Source organism: Hyla sarda, unplaced genomic scaffold (genome assembly GCF_029499605.1).
Source record: "Hyla sarda isolate aHylSar1 unplaced genomic scaffold, aHylSar1.hap1 scaffold_271, whole genome shotgun sequence".
In the NCBI taxonomy this organism is placed as follows: Eukaryota; Metazoa; Chordata; class Amphibia; order Anura; family Hylidae; genus Hyla; species Hyla sarda.
The window spans coordinates 54,606-82,402 of NW_026609407.1; the positions used below are offsets into that span (position 1 = coordinate 54,606).

At 46.2% G+C, this 27,797-nt stretch overlaps 13 non-coding genes across 13 annotated transcripts; all 13 read left to right on the plus strand.

Annotated features, from left to right (window-relative positions):
• Positions 1-189: 189 nt before the first annotated feature.
• On the plus strand, positions 190-380 carry LOC130325359 (U2 spliceosomal RNA). Its single transcript, XR_008870192.1, has one exon. It is a non-coding gene; the product is annotated as a U2 spliceosomal RNA (small nuclear RNA).
• Positions 381-2,469: 2,089 nt separating this feature from the next.
• Positions 2,470-2,660, plus strand: LOC130325360 (U2 spliceosomal RNA). The gene has a single exon (XR_008870193.1). It is a non-coding gene; the product is annotated as a U2 spliceosomal RNA (small nuclear RNA).
• Positions 2,661-4,733: 2,073 nt separating this feature from the next.
• Positions 4,734-4,924, plus strand: LOC130325361 (U2 spliceosomal RNA). The gene has a single exon (XR_008870194.1). It is a non-coding gene; the product is annotated as a U2 spliceosomal RNA (small nuclear RNA).
• A 2,076-nt stretch (positions 4,925-7,000) lies between these two features.
• On the plus strand, positions 7,001-7,191 carry LOC130325363 (U2 spliceosomal RNA). Its single transcript, XR_008870196.1, has one exon. It is a non-coding gene; the product is annotated as a U2 spliceosomal RNA (small nuclear RNA).
• A 2,093-nt stretch (positions 7,192-9,284) lies between these two features.
• Positions 9,285-9,475, plus strand: LOC130325364 (U2 spliceosomal RNA). Its single transcript, XR_008870197.1, has one exon. It is a non-coding gene; the product is annotated as a U2 spliceosomal RNA (small nuclear RNA).
• A 2,090-nt stretch (positions 9,476-11,565) lies between these two features.
• On the plus strand, positions 11,566-11,756 carry LOC130325366 (U2 spliceosomal RNA). The gene has a single exon (XR_008870198.1). It is a non-coding gene; the product is annotated as a U2 spliceosomal RNA (small nuclear RNA).
• A 2,100-nt stretch (positions 11,757-13,856) lies between these two features.
• On the plus strand, positions 13,857-14,047 carry LOC130325367 (U2 spliceosomal RNA). Its single transcript, XR_008870199.1, has one exon. It is a non-coding gene; the product is annotated as a U2 spliceosomal RNA (small nuclear RNA).
• A 2,087-nt stretch (positions 14,048-16,134) lies between these two features.
• LOC130325368 (U2 spliceosomal RNA) lies at positions 16,135-16,325 on the plus strand. Its single transcript, XR_008870200.1, has one exon. It is a non-coding gene; the product is annotated as a U2 spliceosomal RNA (small nuclear RNA).
• A 2,086-nt stretch (positions 16,326-18,411) lies between these two features.
• LOC130325369 (U2 spliceosomal RNA) lies at positions 18,412-18,602 on the plus strand. The gene has a single exon (XR_008870201.1). It is a non-coding gene; the product is annotated as a U2 spliceosomal RNA (small nuclear RNA).
• A 2,086-nt stretch (positions 18,603-20,688) lies between these two features.
• LOC130325370 (U2 spliceosomal RNA) lies at positions 20,689-20,879 on the plus strand. The gene has a single exon (XR_008870202.1). It is a non-coding gene; the product is annotated as a U2 spliceosomal RNA (small nuclear RNA).
• Positions 20,880-22,977: 2,098 nt separating this feature from the next.
• Positions 22,978-23,168, plus strand: LOC130325371 (U2 spliceosomal RNA). Its single transcript, XR_008870203.1, has one exon. It is a non-coding gene; the product is annotated as a U2 spliceosomal RNA (small nuclear RNA).
• Positions 23,169-25,263: 2,095 nt separating this feature from the next.
• LOC130325372 (U2 spliceosomal RNA) lies at positions 25,264-25,454 on the plus strand. The gene has a single exon (XR_008870204.1). It is a non-coding gene; the product is annotated as a U2 spliceosomal RNA (small nuclear RNA).
• Positions 25,455-27,536: 2,082 nt separating this feature from the next.
• On the plus strand, positions 27,537-27,727 carry LOC130325373 (U2 spliceosomal RNA). Its single transcript, XR_008870205.1, has one exon. It is a non-coding gene; the product is annotated as a U2 spliceosomal RNA (small nuclear RNA).
• Positions 27,728-27,797: the final 70 nt, after the last annotated feature.

Sequence of the window (27,797 nt, forward strand, 5' to 3'; positions counted from 1 at the left end):
GGGAGTGCAATGGGCCCCTGTCTTGCTGCTTAGCAATAATGGTATGGGTTTAGGTTCTGCTGTGTGTACTGGTGGTTGACTGCCCCCCAGCCCAGAGTGTGCATGGAAAATTGTCTGGCAGCCTCCCTGACAGCAAGCAGTGATAGTGCCCATGAAGGGGACCTTGTTGGGCCCGCCCCTTTCACGGTTATCGCTTCTCGGCCTTTTGGCTAAGATCAAGTGTAGTATCTGTTCTTATCAGTTTAATATCTGATACGTCCCCTATCTGGGGACCATATATTAAATGGATTTTTGAGAACGGGGGCCGATTTCGAAGCTTGCTTCCGTCGCCCTATGCATTGACCCGATATGGCAGTATCTTCGGGTACAGTGCACCACCCCCTTACAGGGTTAAAAAGAAAGATTCCTACTTTCATTGCTACCTGCTTGCTGGCTAGCCAGCTAGCCAGCCCTGTGGGCCTTGCTGCTGCTGCAGCCAATAAACAAAAGGTGGTGCTGCTGCTGCTTCTGCTGCTTCTGCTTGTGTCTGGCCCCTGTTGGAGCGTCCAGGCACAGGACTTCTGCTGCTGCTGACTAAATGGCCTCCTTAATTGGATCATTTGAGTAGCCAGCACACCTGTGCAGGTAGGGCATGACATGATAGGCAGCTGCCTTGATAGCGGGTGGGTGCTGAATGTTCCTAATTGACAAAATAAGATTAATGCTTATGAAGAAATATAAAATCTCATCCCTTCCCCAATATCGCGCCACACCCCTACCCCTTAATTCCCTGGTTGAACGTGATGGACATATGTCTTTTTTCGACCGTACTAACTATGTAACTATGTAACATAACATGGGGGGGGGGGGGGTCTCCTGGCTGTTCACACAGGTGTGTCATTGCTGTACATTGACCATGCATTGCTTCTGTGGTATTGCAAAGGCAAAGACAAATGCTTCCAGCCATCCATTGCACTAATGGATTGGTCATCAGCTGGCTGTCTATGTCCCGCATCAATATAGACCAAAGTACAGAGGATTAGGCTATGCTATTGTGCACCTACCTGATGCATCAGAAGGTGCGAGGCCCTTGCTAAATTCTGTGCACAGACTTTGAGATCTATGCTTTAGACTGTATCTAAACCTGCTCCAACATGGACTGACATTCTGGCCTACTTTCAGCCGATGCGACTTGTCTGTCGCTGAACAGTCGCTTTTTATGTATTCAGCACCTATGTATAATGTTGTAAAAATGCTCTAGAAGCTAAAGTCGCAGAAATGTCACACATATTTGGCCTGCAACTTTCTGTGCGACAAATTCAGACAGGAAAAATCAGTATAAATCCTTAGAAAATTATCCCCCAGTGTCTCCATCTGCTGGCGGTATTGAATAAGCATTGCTGCACTGATGGGGTATGCATTAGACGAAAAAAAAGAAGAAAAAGAAGAATAATACGCCCAGAAAAGAGGCGAAAAGGAGAAAAACGTAAAAAAACGTGAAAAAAAAGTAAGAGGAAGAGAAGGGAAAAAAAGGTGGAAATGGGTTTAAAAGTGATTTCGGCGGAGAAATATATATATATATATATATATATATATATATATATATATATATATATATGCGCACACACACACATAGATATAAACGTATTCTCCGTTGAGATATTGCAGCCGCTGCTGTGTCCAGGCCCAGGAGCCTTAGCACTGTGCTGTGATGTCACTCAATACCACTGACATCACTAGGTGTAAACAACATCTCTCCTTTGCTGTGTATGTGACTATGGAGCTGTTTGGTGATGTCGTCTATTACGGCCTTCATAGAAGCAACAGGAGATTGTTGCATCCATCTTGAACCCTCAGAACTACAGTGCTATGATGTCACTCACTTCCACAGGCCTTGCAGAGTGTAAACAACAACAACCCAGCTTTGTTGTGTATGTAACCAAAGGGATTTGTGATGTCACCTAGAACCTTCACAGCAGCGACAGCTTTATGAGGAGCATCAGCACTGCTCTGCCTGAGCAGAACCATCACCGCCATAGGTTGTCAAATAACCCGGATTTAACCCACACAGGTAAGTCCAATGGGGTGCAGGCATGTCCTCTATGCTTACAGCTTCCCGTGGGTGTTGGTTTGATACCGTTTGGGGACAGCCAAGGAGGCATCTGCAGGCAACAAAGGTAGGTGTGTGCTTGTGTGTGTGTTTCCTATGCAGATCCTAAGCCCAGTGTCACATGCAAGTAGGAGGAGTAAGAAGGGTTCCTGGCAAATCCGGGTTATGGATTGCATTTAAAAAGGCCCCGTGGGAGTGCAATGGGCCCCTGTCTTGCTGCTTAGCAATAATGGTATGGGTTTAGGTTCTGCTGTGTGTACTGGTGGTTGACTGCCCCCCAGCCCAGAGTGTGCATGGAAAATTGTCTGGCAGCCTCCCTGACAGCAAGCAGTGATAGTGCCCATGAAGGGGACCTTGTTGGGCCCGCCCCTTTCACGGTTATCGCTTCTCGGCCTTTTGGCTAAGATCAAGTGTAGTATCTGTTCTTATCAGTTTAATATCTGATACGTCCCCTATCTGGGGACCATATATTAAATGGATTTTTGAGAACGGGGGCCGATTTCGAAGCTTGCTTCCGTCGCCCTATGCATTGACCCGATATGGCAGTATCTTCGGGTACAGTGCACCACCCCCTTACAGGGTTAAAAAGAAAGATTCCTACTTTCATTGCTACCTGCTTGCTGGCTAGCCAGCTAGCCAGCCCTGTGGGCCTTGCTGCTGCTGCAGCCAATAAACAAAAGGTGGTGCTGCTGCTGCTTCTGCTGCTTCTGCTTCTGCTTGTGTCTGGCCCCTGTTGGAGCGTCCAGGCACAGGACTTCTGCTGCTGCTGACTAAATGGCCTCCTTAATTGGATCATTTGAGTAGCCAGCACACCTGTGCAGGTAGGGCATGACATGATAGGCAGCTGCCTTGATAGCGGGTGGGTGCTGAATGTTCCTAATTGACAAAATAAGATTAATGCTTATGAAGAAATATAAAATCTCATCCCTTCCCCAATATCGCGCCACACCCCTACCCCTTAATTCCCTGGTTGAACGTGATGGACATATGTCTTTTTTCGACCGTACTAACTATGTAACTATGTAACATAACATGGGGGGGGGGGGGTCTCCTGGCTGTTCACACAGGTGTGTCATTGCTGTACATTGACCATGCATTGCTTCTGTGGTATTGCAAAGGCAAAGACAAATGCTTCCAGCCATCCATTGCACTAATGGATTGGTCATCAGCTGGCTGTCTATGTCCCGCATCAATATAGACCAAAGTACAGAGGGTTAGGCTATGCTATTGTGCACCTACCTGATGCATCAGAAGGTGCGAGGCCCTTGCTAAATTCTGTGCACAGACTTTGAGATCTATGCTTTAGACTGTATCTAAACCTGCTCCAACATGGACTGACATTCTGGCCTACTTTCAGCCGATGCGACTTGTCTGTCGCTGAACAGTCGCTTTTTATGTATTCAGCACCTATGTATAATGTTGTAAAAATGCTCTAGAAGCTAAAGTATGTCACACATATTTGGCCTGCAACTTTCTGTGCGACAAATTCAGACAGGAAAAATCAGTATAAATCCTTAGAAAATTATCCCCCAGTGTCTCCATCTGCTGGCGGTATTGAATAAGCATTGCTGCACTGATGGGGTATGCATTAGACGAAAAAAAAGAAGAAAAAGAAGAAGAATACGCCCAGAAAAGAGGCGAAAAGGAGAAAAACGTAAAAAAACGTGAAAAAAAAGTAAGAGGAAGAGAAGGGAAAAAAAGGTGGAAATGGGTTTAAAAGTGATTTCGGCGGAGAAATATATATATATATATATATATATATATATATATATGCGCACACACACACATAGATATAAACGTATTCTCCGTTGAGATATTGCAGCCGCTGCTGTGTCCAGGCCCAGGAGCCTTAGCACTGTGCTGTGATGTCACTCAATACCACTGACATCACTAGGTGTAAACAACATCTCTCCTTTGCTGTGTATGTGACTATGGAGCTGTTTGGTGATGTCGTCTATTACGGCCTTCATAGAAGCAACAGGAGATTGTTGCATCCATCTTGAACCCTCAGAACTACAGTGCTATGATGTCACTCACTTCCACAGGCCTTGCAGAGTGTAAACAACAACAACCCAGCTTTGTTGTGTATGTAACCAAAGGGATTTGTGATGTCACCTAGAACCTTCACAGCAGCGACAGCTTTATGAGGAGCATCAGCACTGCTCTGCCTGAGCAGAACCATCACCGCCATAGGTTGTCAAATAACCCGGATTTAACCCACACAGGTAAGTCCAATGGGGTGCAGGCATGTCCTCTATGCTTACAGCTTCCCGTGGGTGTTGGTTTGATACCGTTTGGGGACAGCCAAGGAGGCATCTGCAGGCAACAAAGGTAGGTGTGTGCTTGTGTGTGTGTTTCCTATGCAGATCCTAAGCCCAGTGTCACATGCAAGTAGGAGGAGTAAGAAGGGTTCCTGGCAAATCCGGGTTATGGATTGCATTTAAAAAGGCCCCGTGGGAGTGCAATGGGCCCCTGTCTTGCTGCTTAGCAATAATGGTATGGGTTTAGGTTCTGCTGTGTGTACTGGTGGTTGACTGCCCCCCAGCCCAGAGTGTGCATGGAAAATTGTCTGGCAGCCTCCCTGACAGCAAGCAGTGATAGTGCCCATGAAGGGGACCTTGTTGGGCCCGCCCCTTTCACGGTTATCGCTTCTCGGCCTTTTGGCTAAGATCAAGTGTAGTATCTGTTCTTATCAGTTTAATATCTGATACGTCCCCTATCTGGGGACCATATATTAAATGGATTTTTGAGAACGGGGGCCGATTTCGAAGCTTGCTTCCGTCGCCCTATGCATTGACCCGATATGGCAGTATCTTCGGGTACAGTGCACCACCCCCTTACAGGGTTAAAAAGAAAGATTCCTACTTTCATTGCTACCTGCTTGCTGGCTAGCCAGCTAGCCAGCCCTGTGGGCCTTGCTGCTGCTGCAGCCAATAAACAAAAGGTGCTGCTGCTGCTGCTTCTGCTGCTTCTGCTTGTGTCTGGCCCCTGTTGGAGCGTCCAGGCACAGGACTTCTGCTGCTGCTGACTAAATGGCCTCCTTAATTGGATCATTTGAGTAGCCAGCACACCTGTGCAGGTAGGGCATGACATGATAGGCAGCTGCCTTGATAACGGGTGGGTGCTGAATGTTCCTAATTGACAAAATAAGATTAATGCTTATGAAGAAATATAAAATCTCATCCCTTCCCCAATATCGCGCCACACCCCTACCCCTTAATTCCCTGGTTGAATGTGATGGACATATGTCTTTTTTCGACCGTACTAACTATGTAACTATGTAACATAACATGGGGGGGGGGGGGTCTCCTGGCTGTTCACACAGGTGTGTCATTGCTGTACATTGACCATGCATTGCTTCTGTGGTATTGCAAAGGCAAAGACAAATGCTTCCAGCCATCCATTGCACTAATGGATTGGTCATCAGCTGGCTGTCTATGTCCCGCATCAATATAGACCAAAGTACAGAGGGTTAGGCTATGCTATTGTGCACCTACCTGATGCATCAGAAGGTGCGAGGCCCTTGCTAAATTCTGTGCACAGACTTTGAGATCTATGCTTTAGACTGTATCTAAACCTGCTCCAACATGGACTGACATTCTGGCCTACTTTCAGCCGATGCGACTTGTCTGTCGCTGAACAGTCGCTTTTTATGTATTCAGCACCTATGTATAATGTTGTAAAAATGCTCTAGAAGCTAAAGTCGCAGAAATGTCACACATATTTGGCCTGCAACTTTCTGTGCGACAAATTCAGACAGGAAAAATCAGTATAAATCCTTAGAAAATTATCCCCCAGTGTCTCCATCTGCTGGCGGTATTGAATAAGCATTGCTGCACTGATGGGGTATGCATTAGACGAAAAAAAAGAAGAAAAAGAAGAATAATACGCCCAGAAAAGAGGCGAAAAGGAGAAAAACGTAAAAAAACGTGAAAAAAAAGTAAGAGGAAGAGAAGGGAAAAAAAGGTGGAAATGGGTTTAAAAGTGATTTCGGCGGAGAAATATATATATATATATATATATATATATATATATATATGCGCACACACACACATAGATATAAACGTATTCTCCGTTGAGATATTGCAGCCGCTGCTGTGTCCAGGCCCAGGAGCCTTAGCACTGTGCTGTGATGTCACTCAATACCACTGACATCACTAGGTGTAAACAACATCTCTCCTTTGCTGTGTATGTGACTATGGAGCTGTTTGGTGATGTCGTCTATTACGGCCTTCATAGAAGCAACAGGAGATTGTTGCATCCATCTTGAACCCTCAGAACTACAGTGCTATGATGTCACTCACTTCCACAGGCCTTGCAGAGTGTAAACAACAACAACCCAGCTTTGTTGTGTATGTAACCAAAGGGATTTGTGATGTCACCTAGAACCTTCACAGCAGCGACAGCTTTATGAGGAGCATCAGCACTGCTCTGCCTGAGCAGAACCATCACCGCCATAGGTTGTCAAATAACCCGGATTTAACCCACACAGGTAAGTCCAATGGGGTGCAGGCATGTCCTCTATGCTTACAGCTTCCCGTGGGTGTTGGTTTGATACCGTTTGGGGACAGCCAAGGAGGCATCTGCAGGCAACAAAGGTAGGTGTGTGCTTGTGTGTGTGTTTCCTATGCAGATCCTAAGCCCAGTGTCACATGCAAGTAGGAGGAGTAAGAAGGGTTCCTGGCAAATCCGGGTTATGGATTGCATTTAAAAAGGCCCCGTGGGAGTGCAATGGGCCCCTGTCTTGCTGCTTAGCAATAATGGTATGGGTTTAGGTTCTGCTGTGTGTACTGGTGGTTGACTGCCCCCCAGCCCAGAGTGTGCATGGAAAATTGTCTGGCAGCCTCCCTGACAGCAAGCAGTGATAGTGCCCATGAAGGGGACCTTGTTGGGCCCGCCCCTTTCACGGTTATCGCTTCTCGGCCTTTTGGCTAAGATCAAGTGTAGTATCTGTTCTTATCAGTTTAATATCTGATACGTCCCCTATCTGGGGACCATATATTAAATGGATTTTTGAGAACGGGGGCCGATTTCGAAGCTTGCTTCCGTCGCCCTATGCATTGACCCGATATGGCAGTATCTTCGGGTACAGTGCACCACCCCCTTACAGGGTTAAAAAGAAAGATTCCTACTTTCATTGCTACCTGCTTGCTGGCTAGCCAGCTAGCCAGCCCTGTGGGCCTTGCTGCTGCTGCAGCCAATAAACAAAAGGTGGTGCTGCTGCTGCTTCTGCTGCTTCTGCTTCTGCTTGTGTCTGGCCCCTGTTGGAGCGTCCAGGCACAGGACTTCTGCTGCTGCTGACTAAATGGCCTCCTTAATTGGATCATTTGAGTAGCCAGCACACCTGTGCAGGTAGGGCATGACATGATAGGCAGCTGCCTTGATAGCGGGTGGGTGCTGAATGTTCCTAATTGACAAAATAAGATTAATGCTTATGAAGAAATATAAAATCTCATCCCTTCCCCAATATCGCGCCACACCCCTACCCCTTAATTCCCTGGTTGAACGTGATGGACATATGTCTTTTTTCGACCGTACTAACTATGTAACTATGTAACATAACATGGGGGGGGGGGGGTCTCCTGGCTGTTCACACAGGTGTGTCATTGCTGTACATTGACCATGCATTGCTTCTGTGGTATTGCAAAGGCAAAGACAAATGCTTCCAGCCATCCATTGCACTAATGGATTGGTCATCAGCTGGCTGTCTATGTCCCGCATCAATATAGACCAAAGTACAGAGGGTTAGGCTATGCTATTGTGCACCTACCTGATGCATCAGAAGGTGCGAGGCCCTTGCTAAATTCTGTGCACAGACTTTGAGATCTATGCTTTAGACTGTATCTAAACCTGCTCCAACATGGACTGACATTCTGGCCTACTTTCAGCCGATGCGACTTGTCTGTCGCTGAACAGTCGCTTTTTATGTATTCAGCACCTATGTATAATGTTGTAAAAATGCTCTAGAAGCTAAAGTCGCAGAAATGTCACACATATTTGGCCTGCAACTTTCTGTGCGACAAATTCAGACAGGAAAAATCAGTATAAATCCTTAGAAAATTATCCCCCAGTGTCTCCATCTGCTGGCGGTATTGAATAAGCATTGCTGCACTGATGGGGTATGCATTAGACGAAAAAAAAGAAGAAAAAGAAGAATAATACGCCCAGAAAAGAGGCGAAAAGGAGAAAAACGTAAAAAAACGTGAAAAAAAAGTAAGAGGAAGAGAAGGGAAAAAAAGGTGGAAATGGGTTTAAAAGTGATTTCGGCGGAGAAATATATATATATATATATATATATATATATATATATATATATATGCGCACACACACACATAGATATAAACGTATTCTCCGTTGAGATATTGCAGCCGCTGCTGTGTCCAGGCCAGGCCCAGGAGCCTTAGCACTGTGCTGTGATGTCACTCAATACCACTGACATCACTAGGTGTAAACAACATCTCTCCTTTGCTGTGTATGTGACTATGGAGCTGTTTGGTGATGTCGTCTATTACGGCCTTCATAGAAGCAACAGGAGATTGTTGCATCCATCTTGAACCCTCAGAACTACAGTGCTATGATGTCACTCACTTCCACAGGCCTTGCAGAGTGTAAACAACAACAACCCAGCTTTGTTGTGTATGTAACCAAAGGGATTTGTGATGTCACCTAGAACCTTCACAGCAGCGACAGCTTTATGAGGAGCATCAGCACTGCTCTGCCTGAGCAGAACCATCACCGCCATAGGTTGTCAAATAACCCGGATTTAACCCACACAGGTAAGTCCAATGGGGTGCAGGCATGTCCTCTATGCTTACAGCTTCCCGTGGGTGTTGGTTTGATACCGTTTGGGGACAGCCAAGGAGGCATCTGCAGGCAACAAAGGTAGGTGTGTGCTTGTGTGTGTGTTTCCTATGCAGATCCTAAGCCCAGTGTCACATGCAAGTAGGAGGAGTAAGAAGGGTTCCTGGCAAATCCGGGTTATGGATTGCATTTAAAAAGGCCCCGTGGGAGTGCAATGGGCCCCTGTCTTGCTGCTTAGCAATAATGGTATGGGTTTAGGTTCTGCTGTGTGTACTGGTGGTTGACTGCCCCCCAGCCCAGAGTGTGCATGGAAAATTGTCTGGCAGCCTCCCTGACAGCAAGCAGTGATAGTGCCCATGAAGGGGACCTTGTTGGGCCCGCCCCTTTCACGGTTATCGCTTCTCGGCCTTTTGGCTAAGATCAAGTGTAGTATCTGTTCTTATCAGTTTAATATCTGATACGTCCCCTATCTGGGGACCATATATTAAATGGATTTTTGAGAACGGGGGCCGATTTCGAAGCTTGCTTCCGTCGCCCTATGCATTGACCCGATATGGCAGTATCTTCGGGTACAGTGCACCACCCCCTTACAGGGTTAAAAAGAAAGATTCCTACTTTCATTGCTACCTGCTTGCTGGCTAGCCAGCTAGCCAGCCCTGTGGGCCTTGCTGCTGCTGCAGCCAATAAACAAAAGGTGGTGCTGCTGCTGCTTCTGCTGCTTCTGCTTCTGCTTGTGTCTGGCCCCTGTTGGAGCGTCCAGGCACAGGACTTCTGCTGCTGCTGACTAAATGGCCTCCTTAATTGGATCATTTGAGTAGCCAGCACACCTGTGCAGGTAGGGCATGACATGATAGGCAGCTGCCTTGATAGCGGGTGGGTGCTGAATGTTCCTAATTGACAAAATAAGATTAATGCTTATGAAGAAATATAAAATCTCATCCCTTCCCCAATATCGCGCCACACCCCTACCCCTTAATTCCCTGGTTGAACGTGATGGACATATGTCTTTTTTCGACCGTACTAACTATGTAACTATGTAACATAACATGGGGGGGGGGGGGTCTCCTGGCTGTTCACACAGGTGTGTCATTGCTGTACATTGACCATGCATTGCTTCTGTGGTATTGCAAAGGCAAAGACAAATGCTTCCAGCCATCCATTGCACTAATGGATTGGTCATCAGCTGGCTGTCTATGTCCCGCATCAATATAGACCAAAGTACAGAGGGTTAGGCTATGCTATTGTGCACCTACCTGATGCATCAGAAGGTGCGAGGCCCTTGCTAAATTCTGTGCACAGACTTTGAGATCTATGCTTTAGACTGTATCTAAACCTGCTCCAACATGGACTGACATTCTGGCCTACTTTCAGCCGATGCGACTTGTCTGTCGCTGAACAGTCGCTTTTTATGTATTCAGCACCTATGTATAATGTTGTAAAAATGCTCTAGAAGCTAAAGTCGCAGAAATGTCACACATATTTGGCCTGCAACTTTCTGTGCGACAAATTCAGACAGGAAAAATCAGTATAAATCCTTAGAAAATTATCCCCCAGTGTCTCCATCTGCTGGCGGTATTGAATAAGCATTGCTGCACTGATGGGGTATGCATTAGACGAAAAAAAAGAAGAAAAAGAAGAATAATACGCCCAGAAAAGAGGCGAAAAGGAGAAAAACGTAAAAAAACGTGAAAAAAAAGTAAGAGGAAGAGAAGGGAAAAAAAGGTGGAAATGGGTTTAAAAGTGATTTCGGCGGAGAAATATATATATATATATATATATATATATATATATATATATATATATGCGCACACACACACATAGATATAAACGTATTCTCCGTTGAGATATTGCAGCCGCTGCTGTGTCCAGGCCCAGGAGCCTTAGCACTGTGCTGTGATGTCACTCAATACCACTGACATCACTAGGTGTAAACAACATCTCTCCTTTGCTGTGTATGTGACTATGGAGCTGTTTGGTGATGTCGTCTATTACGGCCTTCATAGAAGCAACAGGAGATTGTTGCATCCATCTTGAACCCTCAGAACTACAGTGCTATGATGTCACTCACTTCCACAGGCCTTGCAGAGTGTAAACAACAACAACCCAGCTTTGTTGTGTATGTAACCAAAGGGATTTGTGATGTCACCTAGAACCTTCACAGCAGCGACAGCTTTATGAGGAGCATCAGCACTGCTCTGCCTGAGCAGAACCATCACCGCCATAGGTTGTCAAATAACCCGGATTTAACCCACACAGGTAAGTCCAATGGGGTGCAGGCATGTCCTCTATGCTTACAGCTTCCCGTGGGTGTTGGTTTGATACCGTTTGGGGACAGCCAAGGAGGCATCTGCAGGCAACAAAGGTAGGTGTGTGCTTGTGTGTGTGTTTCCTATGCAGATCCTAAGCCCAGTGTCACATGCAAGTAGGAGGAGTAAGAAGGGTTCCTGGCAAATCCGGGTTATGGATTGCATTTAAAAAGGCCCCGTGGGAGTGCAATGGGCCCCTGTCTTGCTGCTTAGCAATAATGGTATGGGTTTAGGTTCTGCTGTGTGTACTGGTGGTTGACTGCCCCCCAGCCCAGAGTGTGCATGGAAAATTGTCTGGCAGCCTCCCTGACAGCAAGCAGTGATAGTGCCCATGAAGGGGACCTTGTTGGGCCCGCCCCTTTCACGGTTATCGCTTCTCGGCCTTTTGGCTAAGATCAAGTGTAGTATCTGTTCTTATCAGTTTAATATCTGATACGTCCCCTATCTGGGGACCATATATTAAATGGATTTTTGAGAACGGGGGCCGATTTCGAAGCTTGCTTCCGTCGCCCTATGCATTGACCCGATATGGCAGTATCTTCGGGTACAGTGCACCACCCCCTTACAGGGTTAAAAAGAAAGATTCCTACTTTCATTGCTACCTGCTTGCTGGCTAGCCAGCTAGCCAGCCCTGTGGGCCTTGCTGCTGCTGCAGCCAATAAACAAAAGGTGGTGCTGCTGCTGCTTCTGCTGCTTCTGCTTCTGCTTGTGTCTGGCCCCTGTTGGAGCGTCCAGGCACAGGACTTCTGCTGCTGCTGACTAAATGGCCTCCTTAATTGGATCATTTGAGTAGCCAGCACACCTGTGCAGGTAGGGCATGACATGATAGGCAGCTGCCTTGATAGCGGGTGGGTGCTGAATGTTCCTAATTGACAAAATAAGATTAATGCTTATGAAGAAATATAAAATCTCATCCCTTCCCCAATATCGCGCCACACCCCTACCCCTTAATTCCCTGGTTGAACGTGATGGACATATGTCTTTTTTCGACCGTACTAACTATGTAACTATGTAACATAACATGGGGGGGGGGGGGGTCTCCTGGCTGTTCACACAGGTGTGTCATTGCTGTACATTGACCATGCATTGCTTCTGTGGTATTGCAAAGGCAAAGACAAATGCTTCCAGCCATCCATTGCACTAATGGATTGGTCATCAGCTGGCTGTCTATGTCCCGCATCAATATAGACCAAAGTACAGAGGGTTAGGCTATGCTATTGTGCACCTACCTGATGCATCAGAAGGTGCGAGGCCCTTGCTAAATTCTGTGCACAGACTTTGAGATCTATGCTTTAGACTGTATCTAAACCTGCTCCAACATGGACTGACATTCTGGCCTACTTTCAGCCGATGCGACTTGTCTGTCGCTGAACAGTCGCTTTTTATGTATTCAGCACCTATGTATAATGTTGTAAAAATGCTCTAGAAGCTAAAGTCGCAGAAATGTCACACATATTTGGCCTGCAACTTTCTGTGCGACAAATTCAGACAGGAAAAATCAGTATAAATCCTTAGAAAATTATCCCCCAGTGTCTCCATCTGCTGGCGGTATTGAATAAGCATTGCTGCACTGATGGGGTATGCATTAGACGAAAAAAAAGAAGAAAAAGAAGAATAATACGCCCAGAAAAGAGGCGAAAAGGAGAAAAACGTAAAAAAACGTGAAAAAAAAGTAAGAGGAAGAGAAGGGAAAAAAAGGTGGAAATGGGTTTAAAAGTGATTTCGGCGGAGAATATATATATATATATATATATATATATATATATATATATATATATATATATATATGCGCACACACACACATAGATATAAACGTATTCTCCGTTGAGATATTGCAGCCGCTGCTGTGTCCAGGCCCAGGAGCCTTAGCACTGTGCTGTGATGTCACTCAATACCACTGACATCACTAGGTGTAAACAACATCTCTCCTTTGCTGTGTATGTGACTATGGAGCTGTTTGGTGATGTCGTCTATTACGGCCTTCATAGAAGCAACAGGAGATTGTTGCATCCATCTTGAACCCTCAGAACTACAGTGCTATGATGTCACTCACTTCCACAGGCCTTGCAGAGTGTAAACAACAACAACCCAGCTTTGTTGTGTATGTAACCAAAGGGATTTGTGATGTCACCTAGAACCTTCACAGCAGCGACAGCTTTATGAGGAGCATCAGCACTGCTCTGCCTGAGCAGAACCATCACCGCCATAGGTTGTCAAATAACCCGGATTTAACCCACACAGGTAAGTCCAATGGGGTGCAGGCATGTCCTCTATGCTTACAGCTTCCCGTGGGTGTTGGTTTGATACCGTTTGGGGACAGCCAAGGAGGCATCTGCAGGCAACAAAGGTAGGTGTGTGCTTGTGTGTGTGTTTCCTATGCAGATCCTAAGCCCAGTGTCACATGCAAGTAGGAGGAGTAAGAAGGGTTCCTGGCAAATCCGGGTTATGGATTGCATTTAAAAAGGCCCCGTGGGAGTGCAATGGGCCCCTGTCTTGCTGCTTAGCAATAATGGTATGGGTTTAGGTTCTGCTGTGTGTACTGGTGGTTGACTGCCCCCCAGCCCAGAGTGTGCATGGAAAATTGTCTGGCAGCCTCCCTGACAGCAAGCAGTGATAGTGCCCATGAAGGGGACCTTGTTGGGCCCGCCCCTTTCACGGTTATCGCTTCTCGGCCTTTTGGCTAAGATCAAGTGTAGTATCTGTTCTTATCAGTTTAATATCTGATACGTCCCCTATCTGGGGACCATATATTAAATGGATTTTTGAGAACGGGGGCCGATTTCGAAGCTTGCTTCCGTCGCCCTATGCATTGACCCGATATGGCAGTATCTTCGGGTACAGTGCACCACCCCCTTACAGGGTTAAAAAGAAAGATTCCTACTTTCATTGCTACCTGCTTGCTGGCTAGCCAGCTAGCCAGCCCTGTGGGCCTTGCTGCTGCTGCAGCCAATAAACAAAAGGTGGTGCTGCTGCTGCTTCTGCTGCTTCTGCTTCTGCTTGTGTCTGGCCCCTGTTGGAGCGTCCAGGCACAGGACTTCTGCTGCTGCTGACTAAATGGCCTCCTTAATTGGATCATTTGAGTAGCCAGCACACCTGTGCAGGTAGGGCATGACATGATAGGCAGCTGCCTTGATAGCGGGTGGGTGCTGAATGTTCCTAATTGACAAAATAAGATTAATGCTTATGAAGAAATATAAAATCTCATCCCTTCCCCAATATCGCGCCACACCCCTACCCCTTAATTCCCTGGTTGAACGTGATGGACATATGTCTTTTTTCGACCGTACTAACTATGTAACTATGTAACATAACATGGGGGGGGGGGGGGTCTCCTGGCTGTTCACACAGGTGTGTCATTGCTGTACATTGACCATGCATTGCTTCTGTGGTATTGCAAAGGCAAAGACAAATGCTTCCAGCCATCCATTGCACTAATGGATTGGTCATCAGCTGGCTGTCTATGTCCCGCATCAATATAGACCAAAGTACAGAGGGTTAGGCTATGCTATTGTGCACCTACCTGATGCATCAGAAGGTGCGAGGCCCTTGCTAAATTCTGTGCACAGACTTTGAGATCTATGCTTTAGACTGTATCTAAACCTGCTCCAACATGGACTGACATTCTGGCCTACTTTCAGCCGATGCGACTTGTCTGTCGCTGAACAGTCGCTTTTTATGTATTCAGCACCTATGTATAATGTTGTAAAAATGCTCTAGAAGCTAAAGTCGCAGAAATGTCACACATATTTGGCCTGCAACTTTCTGTGCGACAAATTCAGACAGGAAAAATCAGTATAAATCCTTAGAAAATTATCCCCCAGTGTCTCCATCTGCTGGCGGTATTGAATAAGCATTGCTGCACTGATGGGGTATGCATTAGACGAAAAAAAAGAAGAAAAAGAAGAATAATACGCCCAGAAAAGAGGCGAAAAGGAGAAAAACGTAAAAAAACGTGAAAAAAAAGTAAGAGGAAGAGAAGGGAAAAAAAGGTGGAAATGGGTTTAAAAGTGATTTCGGCGGAGAAATATATATATATATATATATATATATATATATATATATATATGCGCACACACACACATAGATATAAACGTATTCTCCGTTGAGATATTGCAGCCGCTGCTGTGTCCAGGCCCAGGAGCCTTAGCACTGTGCTGTGATGTCACTCAATACCACTGACATCACTAGGTGTAAACAACATCTCTCCTTTGCTGTGTATGTGACTATGGAGCTGTTTGGTGATGTCGTCTATTACGGCCTTCATAGAAGCAACAGGAGATTGTTGCATCCATCTTGAACCCTCAGAACTACAGTGCTATGATGTCACTCACTTCCACAGGCCTTGCAGAGTGTAAACAACAACAACCCAGCTTTGTTGTGTATGTAACCAAAGGGATTTGTGATGTCACCTAGAACCTTCACAGCAGCGACAGCTTTATGAGGAGCATCAGCACTGCTCTGCCTGAGCAGAACCATCACCGCCATAGGTTGTCAAATAACCCGGATTTAACCCACACAGGTAAGTCCAATGGGGTGCAGGCATGTCCTCTATGCTTACAGCTTCCCGTGGGTGTTGGTTTGATACCGTTTGGGGACAGCCAAGGAGGCATCTGCAGGCAACAAAGGTAGGTGTGTGCTTGTGTGTGTGTTTCCTATGCAGATCCTAAGCCCAGTGTCACATGCAAGTAGGAGGAGTAAGAAGGGTTCCTGGCAAATCCGGGTTATGGATTGCATTTAAAAAGGCCCCGTGGGAGTGCAATGGGCCCCTGTCTTGCTGCTTAGCAATAATGGTATGGGTTTAGGTTCTGCTGTGTGTACTGGTGGTTGACTGCCCCCCAGCCCAGAGTGTGCATGGAAAATTGTCTGGCAGCCTCCCTGACAGCAAGCAGTGATAGTGCCCATGAAGGGGACCTTGTTGGGCCCGCCCCTTTCACGGTTATCGCTTCTCGGCCTTTTGGCTAAGATCAAGTGTAGTATCTGTTCTTATCAGTTTAATATCTGATACGTCCCCTATCTGGGGACCATATATTAAATGGATTTTTGAGAACGGGGGCCGATTTCGAAGCTTGCTTCCGTCGCCCTATGCATTGACCCGATATGGCAGTATCTTCGGGTACAGTGCACCACCCCCTTACAGGGTTAAAAAGAAAGATTCCTACTTTCATTGCTACCTGCTTGCTGGCTAGCCAGCTAGCCAGCCCTGTGGGCCTTGCTGCTGCTGCAGCCAATAAACAAAAGGTGGTGCTGCTGCTGCTTCTGCTGCTTCTGCTTCTGCTTGTGTCTGGCCCCTGTTGGAGCGTCCAGGCACAGGACTTTTGCTGCTGCTGACTAAATGGCCTCCTTAATTGGATCATTTGAGTAGCCAGCACACCTGTGCAGGTAGGGCATGACATGATAGGCAGCTGCCTTGATAGCGGGTGGGTGCTGAATGTTCCTAATTGACAAAATAAGATTAATGCTTATGAAGAAATATAAAATCTCATCCCTTCCCCAATATCGCGCCACACCCCTACCCCTTAATTCCCTGGTTGAACGTGATGGACATATGTCTTTTTTCGACCGTACTAACTATGTAACTATGTAACATAACATGGGGGGGGGGGGGGTCTCCTGGCTGTTCACACAGGTGTGTCATTGCTGTACATTGACCATGCATTGCTTCTGTGGTATTGCAAAGGCAAAGACAAATGCTTCCAGCCATCCATTGCACTAATGGATTGGTCATCAGCTGGCTGTCTATGTCCCGCATCAATATAGACCAAAGTACAGAGGGTTAGGCTATGCTATTGTGCACCTACCTGATGCATCAGAAGGTGCGAGGCCCTTGCTAAATTCTGTGCACAGACTTTGAGATCTATGCTTTAGACTGTATCTAAACCTGCTCCAACATGGACTGACATTCTGGCCTACTTTCAGCCGATGCGACTTGTCTGTCGCTGAACAGTCGCTTTTTATGTATTCAGCACCTATGTATAATGTTGTAAAAATGCTCTAGAAGCTAAAGTCGCAGAAATGTCACACATATTTGGCCTGCAACTTTCTGTGCGACAAATTCAGACAGGAAAAATCAGTATAAATCCTTAGAAAATTATCCCCCAGTGTCTCCATCTGCTGGCGGTATTGAATAAGCATTGCTGCACTGATGGGGTATGCATTAGACGAAAAAAAAGAAGAAAAAGAAGAATAATACGCCCAGAAAAGAGGCGAAAAGGAGAAAAACGTAAAAAACGTGAAAAAAAAGTAAGAGGAAGAGAAGGGAAAAAAAGGTGGAAATGGGTTTAAAAGTGATTTCGGCGGAGAAATATATATATATATATATATATATATATATATATATATATATGCGCACACACACACATAGATATAAACGTATTCTCCGTTGAGATATTGCAGCCGCTGCTGTGTCCAGGCCCAGGAGCCTTAGCACTGTGCTGTGATGTCACTCAATACCACTGACATCACTAGGTGTAAACAACATCTCTCCTTTGCTGTGTATGTGACTATGGAGCTGTTTGGTGATGTCGTCTATTACGGCCTTCATAGAAGCAACAGGAGATTGTTGCATCCATCTTGAACCCTCAGAACTACAGTGCTATGATGTCACTCACTTCCACAGGCCTTGCAGAGTGTAAACAACAACAACCCAGCTTTGTTGTGTATGTAACCAAAGGGATTTGTGATGTCACCTAGAACCTTCACAGCAGCGACAGCTTTATGAGGAGCATCAGCACTGCTCTGCCTGAGCAGAACCATCACCGCCATAGGTTGTCAAATAACCCGGATTTAACCCACACAGGTAAGTCCAATGGGGTGCAGGCATGTCCTCTATGCTTACAGCTTCCCGTGGGTGTTGGTTTGATACCGTTTGGGGACAGCCAAGGAGGCATCTGCAGGCAACAAAGGTAGGTGTGTGCTTGTGTGTGTGTTTCCTATGCAGATCCTAAGCCCAGTGTCACATGCAAGTAGGAGGAGTAAGAAGGGTTCCTGGCAAATCCGGGTTATGGATTGCATTTAAAAAGGCCCCGTGGGAGTGCAATGGGCCCCTGTCTTGCTGCTTAGCAATAATGGTATGGGTTTAGGTTCTGCTGTGTGTACTGGTGGTTGACTGCCCCCCAGCCCAGAGTGTGCATGGAAAATTGTCTGGCAGCCTCCCTGACAGCAAGCAGTGATAGTGCCCATGAAGGGGACCTTGTTGGGCCCGCCCCTTTCACGGTTATCGCTTCTCGGCCTTTTGGCTAAGATCAAGTGTAGTATCTGTTCTTATCAGTTTAATATCTGATACGTCCCCTATCTGGGGACCATATATTAAATGGATTTTTGAGAACGGGGGCCGATTTCGAAGCTTGCTTCCGTCGCCCTATGCATTGACCCGATATGGCAGTATCTTCGGGTACAGTGCACCACCCCCTTACAGGGTTAAAAAGAAAGATTCCTACTTTCATTGCTACCTGCTTGCTGGCTAGCCAGCTAGCCAGCCCTGTGGGCCTTGCTGCTGCTGCAGCCAATAAACAAAAGGTGGTGCTGCTGCTGCTTCTGCTGCTTCTGCTTCTGCTTGTGTCTGGCCCCTGTTGGAGCGTCCAGGCACAGGACTTCTGCTGCTGCTGACTAAATGGCCTCCTTAATTGGATCATTTGAGTAGCCAGCACACCTGTGCAGGTAGGGCATGACATGATAGGCAGCTGCCTTGATAGCGGGTGGGTGCTGAATGTTCCTAATTGACAAAATAAGATTAATGCTTATGAAGAAATATAAAATCTCATCCCTTCCCCAATATCGCGCCACACCCCTACCCCTTAATTCCCTGGTTGAACGTGATGGACATATGTCTTTTTTCGACCGTACTAACTATGTAACTATGTAACATAACATGGGGGGGGGGGGGTCTCCTGGCTGTTCACACAGGTGTGTCATTGCTGTACATTGACCATGCATTGCTTCTGTGGTATTGCAAAGGCAAAGACAAATGCTTCCAGCCATCCATTGCACTAATGGATTGGTCATCAGCTGGCTGTCTATGTCCCGCATCAATATAGACCAAAGTACAGAGGGTTAGGCTATGCTATTGTGCACCTACCTGATGCATCAGAAGGTGCGAGGCCCTTGCTAAATTCTGTGCACAGACTTTGAGATCTATGCTTTAGACTGTATCTAAACCTGCTCCAACATGGACTGACATTCTGGCCTACTTTCAGCCGATGCGACTTGTCTGTCGCTGAACAGTCGCTTTTTATGTATTCAGCACCTATGTATAATGTTGTAAAAATGCTCTAGAAGCTAAAGTCGCAGAAATGTCACACATATTTGGCCTGCAACTTTCTGTGCGACAAATTCAGACAGGAAAAATCAGTATAAATCCTTAGAAAATTATCCCCCAGTGTCTCCATCTGCTGGCGGTATTGAATAAGCATTGCTGCACTGATGGGGTATGCATTAGACGAAAAAAAAGAAGAAAAAGAAGAATAATACGCCCAGAAAAGAGGCGAAAAGGAGAAAAACGTAAAAAAACGTGAAAAAAAAGTAAGAGGAAGAGAAGGGAAAAAAAGGTGGAAATGGGTTTAAAAGTGATTTCGGCGGAGAAATATATATATATATATATATATATATATATATATATATATATGCGCACACACACACATAGATATAAACGTATTCTCCGTTGAGATATTGCAGCCGCTGCTGTGTCCAGGCCCAGGAGCCTTAGCACTGTGCTGTGATGTCACTCAATACCACTGACATCACTAGGTGTAAACAACATCTCTCCTTTGCTGTGTATGTGACTATGGAGCTGTTTGGTGATGTCGTCTATTACGGCCTTCATAGAAGCAACAGGAGATTGTTGCATCCATCTTGAACCCTCAGAACTACAGTGCTATGATGTCACTCACTTCCACAGGCCTTGCAGAGTGTAAACAACAACAACCCAGCTTTGTTGTGTATGTAACCAAAGGGATTTGTGATGTCACCTAGAACCTTCACAGCAGCGACAGCTTTATGAGGAGCATCAGCACTGCTCTGCCTGAGCAGAACCATCACCGCCATAGGTTGTCAAATAACCCGGATTTAACCCACACAGGTAAGTCCAATGGGGTGCAGGCATGTCCTCTATGCTTACAGCTTCCCGTGGGTGTTGGTTTGATACCGTTTGGGGACAGCCAAGGAGGCATCTGCAGGCAACAAAGGTAGGTGTGTGCTTGTGTGTGTGTTTCCTATGCAGATCCTAAGCCCAGTGTCACATGCAAGTAGGAGGAGTAAGAAGGGTTCCTGGCAAATCCGGGTTATGGATTGCATTTAAAAAGGCCCCGTGGGAGTGCAATGGGCCCCTGTCTTGCTGCTTAGCAATAATGGTATGGGTTTAGGTTCTGCTGTGTGTACTGGTGGTTGACTGCCCCCCAGCCCAGAGTGTGCATGGAAAATTGTCTGGCAGCCTCCCTGACAGCAAGCAGTGATAGTGCCCATGAAGGGGACCTTGTTGGGCCCGCCCCTTTCACGGTTATCGCTTCTCGGCCTTTTGGCTAAGATCAAGTGTAGTATCTGTTCTTATCAGTTTAATATCTGATACGTCCCCTATCTGGGGACCATATATTAAATGGATTTTTGAGAACGGGGGCCGATTTCGAAGCTTGCTTCCGTCGCCCTATGCATTGACCCGATATGGCAGTATCTTCGGGTACAGTGCACCACCCCCTTACAGGGTTAAAAAGAAAGATTCCTACTTTCATTGCTACCTGCTTGCTGGCTAGCCAGCTAGCCAGCCCTGTGGGCCTTGCTGCTGCTGCAGCCAATAAACAAAAGGTGGTGCTGCTGCTGCTTCTGCTGCTTCTGCTTCTGCTTGTGTCTGGCCCCTGTTGGAGCGTCCAGGCACAGGACTTCTGCTGCTGCTGACTAAATGGCCTCCTTAATTGGATCATTTGAGTAGCCAGCACACCTGTGCAGGTAGGGCATGACATGATAGGCAGCTGCCTTGATAGCGGGTGGGTGCTGAATGTTCCTAATTGACAAAATAAGATTAATGCTTATGAAGAAATATAAAATCTCATCCCTTCCCCAATATCGCGCCACACCCCTACCCCTTAATTCCCTGGTTGAACGTGATGGACATATGTCTTTTTTCGACCGTACTAACTATGTAACTATGTAACATAACATGGGGGGGGGGGGGGGTCTCCTGGCTGTTCACACAGGTGTGTCATTGCTGTACATTGACCATGCATTGCTTCTGTGGTATTGCAAAGGCAAAGACAAATGCTTCCAGCCATCCATTGCACTAATGGATTGGTCATCAGCTGGCTGTCTATGTCCCGCATCAATATAGACCAAAGTACAGAGGGTTAGGCTATGCTATTGTGCACCTACCTGATGCATCAGAAGGTGCGAGGCCCTTGCTAAATTCTGTGCACAGACTTTGAGATCTATGCTTTAGACTGTATCTAAACCTGCTCCAACATGGACTGACATTCTGGCCTACTTTCAGCCGATGCGACTTGTCTGTCGCTGAACAGTCGCTTTTTATGTATTCAGCACCTATGTATAATGTTGTAAAAATGCTCTAGAAGCTAAAGTCGCAGAAATGTCACACATATTTGGCCTGCAACTTTCTGTGCGACAAATTCAGACAGGAAAAATCAGTATAAATCCTTAGAAAATTATCCCCCAGTGTCTCCATCTGCTGGTGGTATTGAATAAGCATTGCTGCACTGATGGGGTATGCATTAGACGAAAAAAAAGAAGAAAAAGAAGAATAATACGCCCAGAAAAGAGGCGAAAAGGAGAAAAACGTAAAAAAACGTGAAAAAAAAGTAAGAGGAAGAGAAGGGAAAAAAAGGTGGAAATGGGTTTAAAAGTGATTTCGGCGGAGAAATATATATATATATATATATATATATATATATATATATATATATATATATATGCGCACACACACACATAGATATAAACGTATTCTCCGTTGAGATATTGCAGCCGCTGCTGTGTCCAGGCCCAGGAGCCTTAGCACTGTGCTGTGATGTCACTCAATACCACTGACATCACTAGGTGTAAACAACATCTCTCCTTTGCTGTGTATGTGACTATGGAGCTGTTTGGTGATGTCGTCTATTACGGCCTTCATAGAAGCAACAGGAGATTGTTGCATCCATCTTGAACCCTCAGAACTACAGTGCTATGATGTCACTCACTTCCACAGGCCTTGCAGAGTGTAAACAACAACAACCCAGCTTTGTTGTGTATGTAACCAAAGGGATTTGTGATGTCACCTAGAACCTTCACAGCAGCGACAGCTTTATGAGGAGCATCAGCACTGCTCTGCCTGAGCAGAACCATCACCGCCATAGGTTGTCAAATAACCCGGATTTAACCCACACAGGTAAGTCCAATGGGGTGCAGGCATGTCCTCTATGCTTACAGCTTCCCGTGGGTGTTGGTTTGATACCGTTTGGGGACAGCCAAGGAGGCATCTGCAGGCAACAAAGGTAGGTGTGTGCTTGTGTGTGTGTTTCCTATGCAGATCCTAAGCCCAGTGTCACATGCAAGTAGGAGGAGTAAGAAGGGTTCCTGGCAAATCCGGGTTATGGATTGCATTTAAAAAGGCCCCGTGGGAGTGCAATGGGCCCCTGTCTTGCTGCTTAGCAATAATGGTATGGGTTTAGGTTCTGCTGTGTGTACTGGTGGTTGACTGCCCCCCAGCCCAGAGTGTGCATGGAAAATTGTCTGGCAGCCTCCCTGACAGCAAGCAGTGATAGTGCCCATGAAGGGGACCTTGTTGGGCCCGCCCCTTTCACGGTTATCGCTTCTCGGCCTTTTGGCTAAGATCAAGTGTAGTATCTGTTCTTATCAGTTTAATATCTGATACGTCCCCTATCTGGGGACCATATATTAAATGGATTTTTGAGAACGGGGGCCGATTTCGAAGCTTGCTTCCGTCGCCCTATGCATTGACCCGATATGGCAGTATCTTCGGGTACAGTGCACCACCCCCTTACAGGGTTAAAAAGAAAGATTCCTACTTTCATTGCTACCTGCTTGCTGGCTAGCCAGCTAGCCAGCCCTGTGGGCCTTGCTGCTGCTGCAGCCAATAAACAAAAGGTGGTGCTGCTGCTGCTTCTGCTGCTTCTGCTTCTGCTTGTGTCTGGCCCCTGTTGGAGCGTCCAGGCACAGGACTTCTGCTGCTGCTGACTAAATGGCCTCCTTAATTGGATCATTTGAGTAGCCAGCACACCTGTGCAGGTAGGGCATGACATGATAGGCAGCTGCCTTGATAGCGGGTGGGTGCTGAATGTTCCTAATTGACAAAATAAGATTAATGCTTATGAAGAAATATAAAATCTCATCCCTTCCCCAATATCGCGCCACACCCCTACCCCTTAATTCCCTGGTTGAACGTGATGGACATATGTCTTTTTTCGACCGTACTAACTATGTAACTATGTAACATAACATGGGGGGGGGGGGGGGGTCTCCTGGCTGTTCACACAGGTGTGTCATTGCTGTACATTGACCATGCATTGCTTCTGTGGTATTGCAAAGGCAAAGACAAATGCTTCCAGCCATCCATTGCACTAATGGATTGGTCATCAGCTGGCTGTCTATGTCCCGCATCAATATAGACCAAAGTACAGAGGGTTAGGCTATGCTATTGTGCACCTACCTGATGCATCAGAAGGTGCGAGGCCCTTGCTAAATTCTGTGCACAGACTTTGAGATCTATGCTTTAGACTGTATCTAAACCTGCTCCAACATGGACTGACATTCTGGCCTACTTTCAGCCGATGCGACTTGTCTGTCGCTGAACAGTCGCTTTTTATGTATTCAGCACCTATGTATAATGTTGTAAAAATGCTCTAGAAGCTAAAGTCGCAGAAATGTCACACATATTTGGCCTGCAACTTTCTGTGCGACAAATTCAGACAGGAAAAATCAGTATAAATCCTTAGAAAATTATCCCCCAGTGTCTCCATCTGCTGGTGGTATTGAATAAGCATTGCTGCACTGATGGGGTATGCATTAGACGAAAAAAAAGAAGAAAAAGAAGAATAATACGCCCAGAAAAGAGGCGAAAAGGAGAAAAACGTAAAAAAACGTGAAAAAAAAGTAAGAGGAAGAGAAGGGAAAAAAAGGTGGAAATGGGTTTAAAAGTGATTTCGGCGGAGAAATATATATATATATATATATATATATATATATATATATATATATATATGCGCACACACACACATAGATATAAACGTATTCTCCGTTGAGATATTGCAGCCGCTGCTGTGTCCAGGCCCAGGAGCCTTAGCACTGTGCTGTGATGTCACTCAATACCACTGACATCACTAGGTGTAAACAACATCTCTCCTTTGCTGTGTATGTGACTATGGAGCTGTTTGGTGATGTCGTCTATTACGGCCTTCATAGAAGCAACAGGAGATTGTTGCATCCATCTTGAACCCTCAGAACTACAGTGCTATGATGTCACTCACTTCCACAGGCCTTGCAGAGTGTAAACAACAACAACCCAGCTTTGTTGTGTATGTAACCAAAGGGATTTGTGATGTCACCTAGAACCTTCACAGCAGCGACAGCTTTATGAGGAGCATCAGCACTGCTCTGCCTGAGCAGAACCATCACCGCCATAGGTTGTCAAATAACCCGGATTTAACCCACACAGGTAAGTCCAATGGGGTGCAGGCATGTCCTCTATGCTTACAGCTTCCCGTGGGTGTTGGTTTGATACCGTTTGGGGACAGCCAAGGAGGCATCTGCAGGCAACAAAGGTAGGTGTGTGCTTGTGTGTGTGTTTCCTATGCAGATCCTAAGCCCAGTGTCACATGCAAGTAGGAGGAGTAAGAAGGGTTCCTGGCAAATCCGGGTTATGGATTGCATTTAAAAAGGCCCCGTGGGAGTGCAATGGGCCCCTGTCTTGCTGCTTAGCAATAATGGTATGGGTTTAGGTTCTGCTGTGTGTACTGGTGGTTGACTGCCCCCCAGCCCAGAGTGTGCATGGAAAATTGTCTGGCAGCCTCCCTGACAGCAAGCAGTGATAGTGCCCATGAAGGGGACCTTGTTGGGCCCGCCCCTTTCACGGTTATCGCTTCTCGGCCTTTTGGCTAAGATCAAGTGTAGTATCTGTTCTTATCAGTTTAATATCTGATACGTCCCCTATCTGGGGACCATATATTAAATGGATTTTTGAGAACGGGGGCCGATTTCGAAGCTTGCTTCCGTCGCCCTATGCATTGACCCGATATGGCAGTATCTTCGGGTACAGTGCACCACCCCCTTACAGGGTTAAAAAGAAAGATTCCTACTTTCATTGCTACCTGCTTGCTGGCTAGCCAGCTAGCCAGCCCTGTGGGCCTTGCTGCTGCTGCAGCCAATAAACAAAAGGTGGTGCTTCTGCTGCTTCTGCTTCTGCTTGTGTCTGGCCCCTGTTGGAGCGTCCAGGCACAGGACTTCTGCTGCTGCTGACTAAATGGCCTCCTTAATTGGATCATTTGAGTAGCCAGCACACCTGTGCAGGTAGGGCATGACATGATAGGCAGCTGCCTTGATAGCGGGTGGGTGCTGAATGTTCCTAATTGACAAAATAAGATTAATGCTTATGAAGAAATATAAAATCTCATCCCTTCCCCAATATCGCGCCACACCCCTACCCCTTAATTCCCTGGTTGAACGTGATGGACATATGTCTTTTTTCGACCGTACTAACTATGTAACTATGTAACATAACATGGGGGGGGGGGGGGTCTCCTGGCTGTTCACACAGGTGTGTCATTGCTGTACATTGACCATGCATTGCTTCTGTGGTATTGCAAAGGCAAAGACAAATGCTTCCAGCCATCCATTGCACTAATGGATTGGTCATCAGCTGGCTGTCTATGTCCCGCATCAATATAGACCAAAGTACAGAGGGTTAGGCTATGCTATTGTGCACCTACCTGATGCATCAGAAGGTGCGAGGCCCTTGCTAAATTCTGTGCACAGACTTTGAGATCTATGCTTTAGACTGTATCTAAACCTGCTCCAACATGGACTGACATTCTGGCCTACTTTCAGCCGATGCGACTTGTCTGTCGCTGAACAGTCGCTTTTTATGTATTCAGCACCTATGTATAATGTTGTAAAAATGCTCTAGAAGCTAAAGTCGCAGAAATGTCACACATATTTGGCCTGCAACTTTCTGTGCGACAAATTCAGACAGGAAAAATCAGTATAAATCCTTAGAAAATTATCCCCCAGTGTCTCCATCTGCTGGCGGTATTGAATAAGCATTGCTGCACTGATGGGGTATGCATTAGACGAAAAAAAAGAAGAAAAAGAAGAATAATACGCCCAGAAAAGAGGCGAAAAGGAGAAAAACGTAAAAAAACGTGAAAAAAAAGTAAGAGGAAGAGAAGGGAAAAAAAGGTGGAAATGGGTTTAAAAGTGATTTCGGCGGAGAAATATATATATATATATATATATATATATATATATATATATATATATGCGCACACACACACATAGATATAAACGTATTCTCCGTTGAGATATTGCAGCCGCTGCTGTGTCCAGGCCCAGGAGCCTTAGCACTGTGCTGTGATGTCACTCAATACCACTGACATCACTAGGTGTAAACAACATCTCTCCTTTGCTGTGTATGTGACTATGGAGCTGTTTGGTGATGTCGTCTATTACGGCCTTCATAGAAGCAACAGGAGATTGTTGCATCCATCTTGAACCCTCAGAACTACAGTGCTATGATGTCACTCACTTCCACAGGCCTTGCAGAGTGTAAACAACAACAACCCAGCTTTGTTGTGTATGTAACCAAAGGGATTTGTGATGTCACCTAGAACCTTCACAGCAGCGACAGCTTTATGAGGAGCATCAGCACTGCTCTGCCTGAGCAGAACCATCACCGCCATAGGTTGTCAAATAACCCGGATTTAACCCACACAGGTAAGTCCAATGGGGTGCAGGCATGTCCTCTATGCTTACAGCTTCCCGTGGGTGTTGGTTTGATACCGTTTGGGGACAGCCAAGGAGGCATCTGCAGGCAACAAAGGTAGGTGTGTGATTGTGTGTGTGTTTCCTATGCAGATCCTAAGCCCAGTGTCACATGCAAGTAGGAGGAGTAAGAAGGGTTCCTGGCAAATCCGGGTTATGGATTGCATTTAAAAAGGCCCCGTGGGAGTGCAATGGGCCCCTGTCTTGCTGCTTAGCAATAATGGTATGGGTTTAGGTTCTGCTGTGTGTACTGGTGGTTGACTGCCCCCCAGCCCAGAGTGTGCATGGAAAATTGTCTGGCAGCCTCCCTGACAGCAAGCAGTGATAGTGCCCATGAAGGGGACCTTGTTGGGCCCGCCCCTTTCACGGTTATCGCTTCTCGGCCTTTTGGCTAAGATCAAGTGTAGTATCTGTTCTTATCAGTTTAATATCTGATACGTCCCCTATCTGGGGACCATATATTAAATGGATTTTTGAGAACGGGGGCCGATTTCGAAGCTTGCTTCCGTCGCCCTATGCATTGACCCGATATGGCAGTATCTTCGGGTACAGTGCACCACCCCCTTACAGGGTTAAAAAGAAAGATTCCTACTTTCATTGCTACCTGCTTGCTGGCTAGCCAGCTAGCCAGC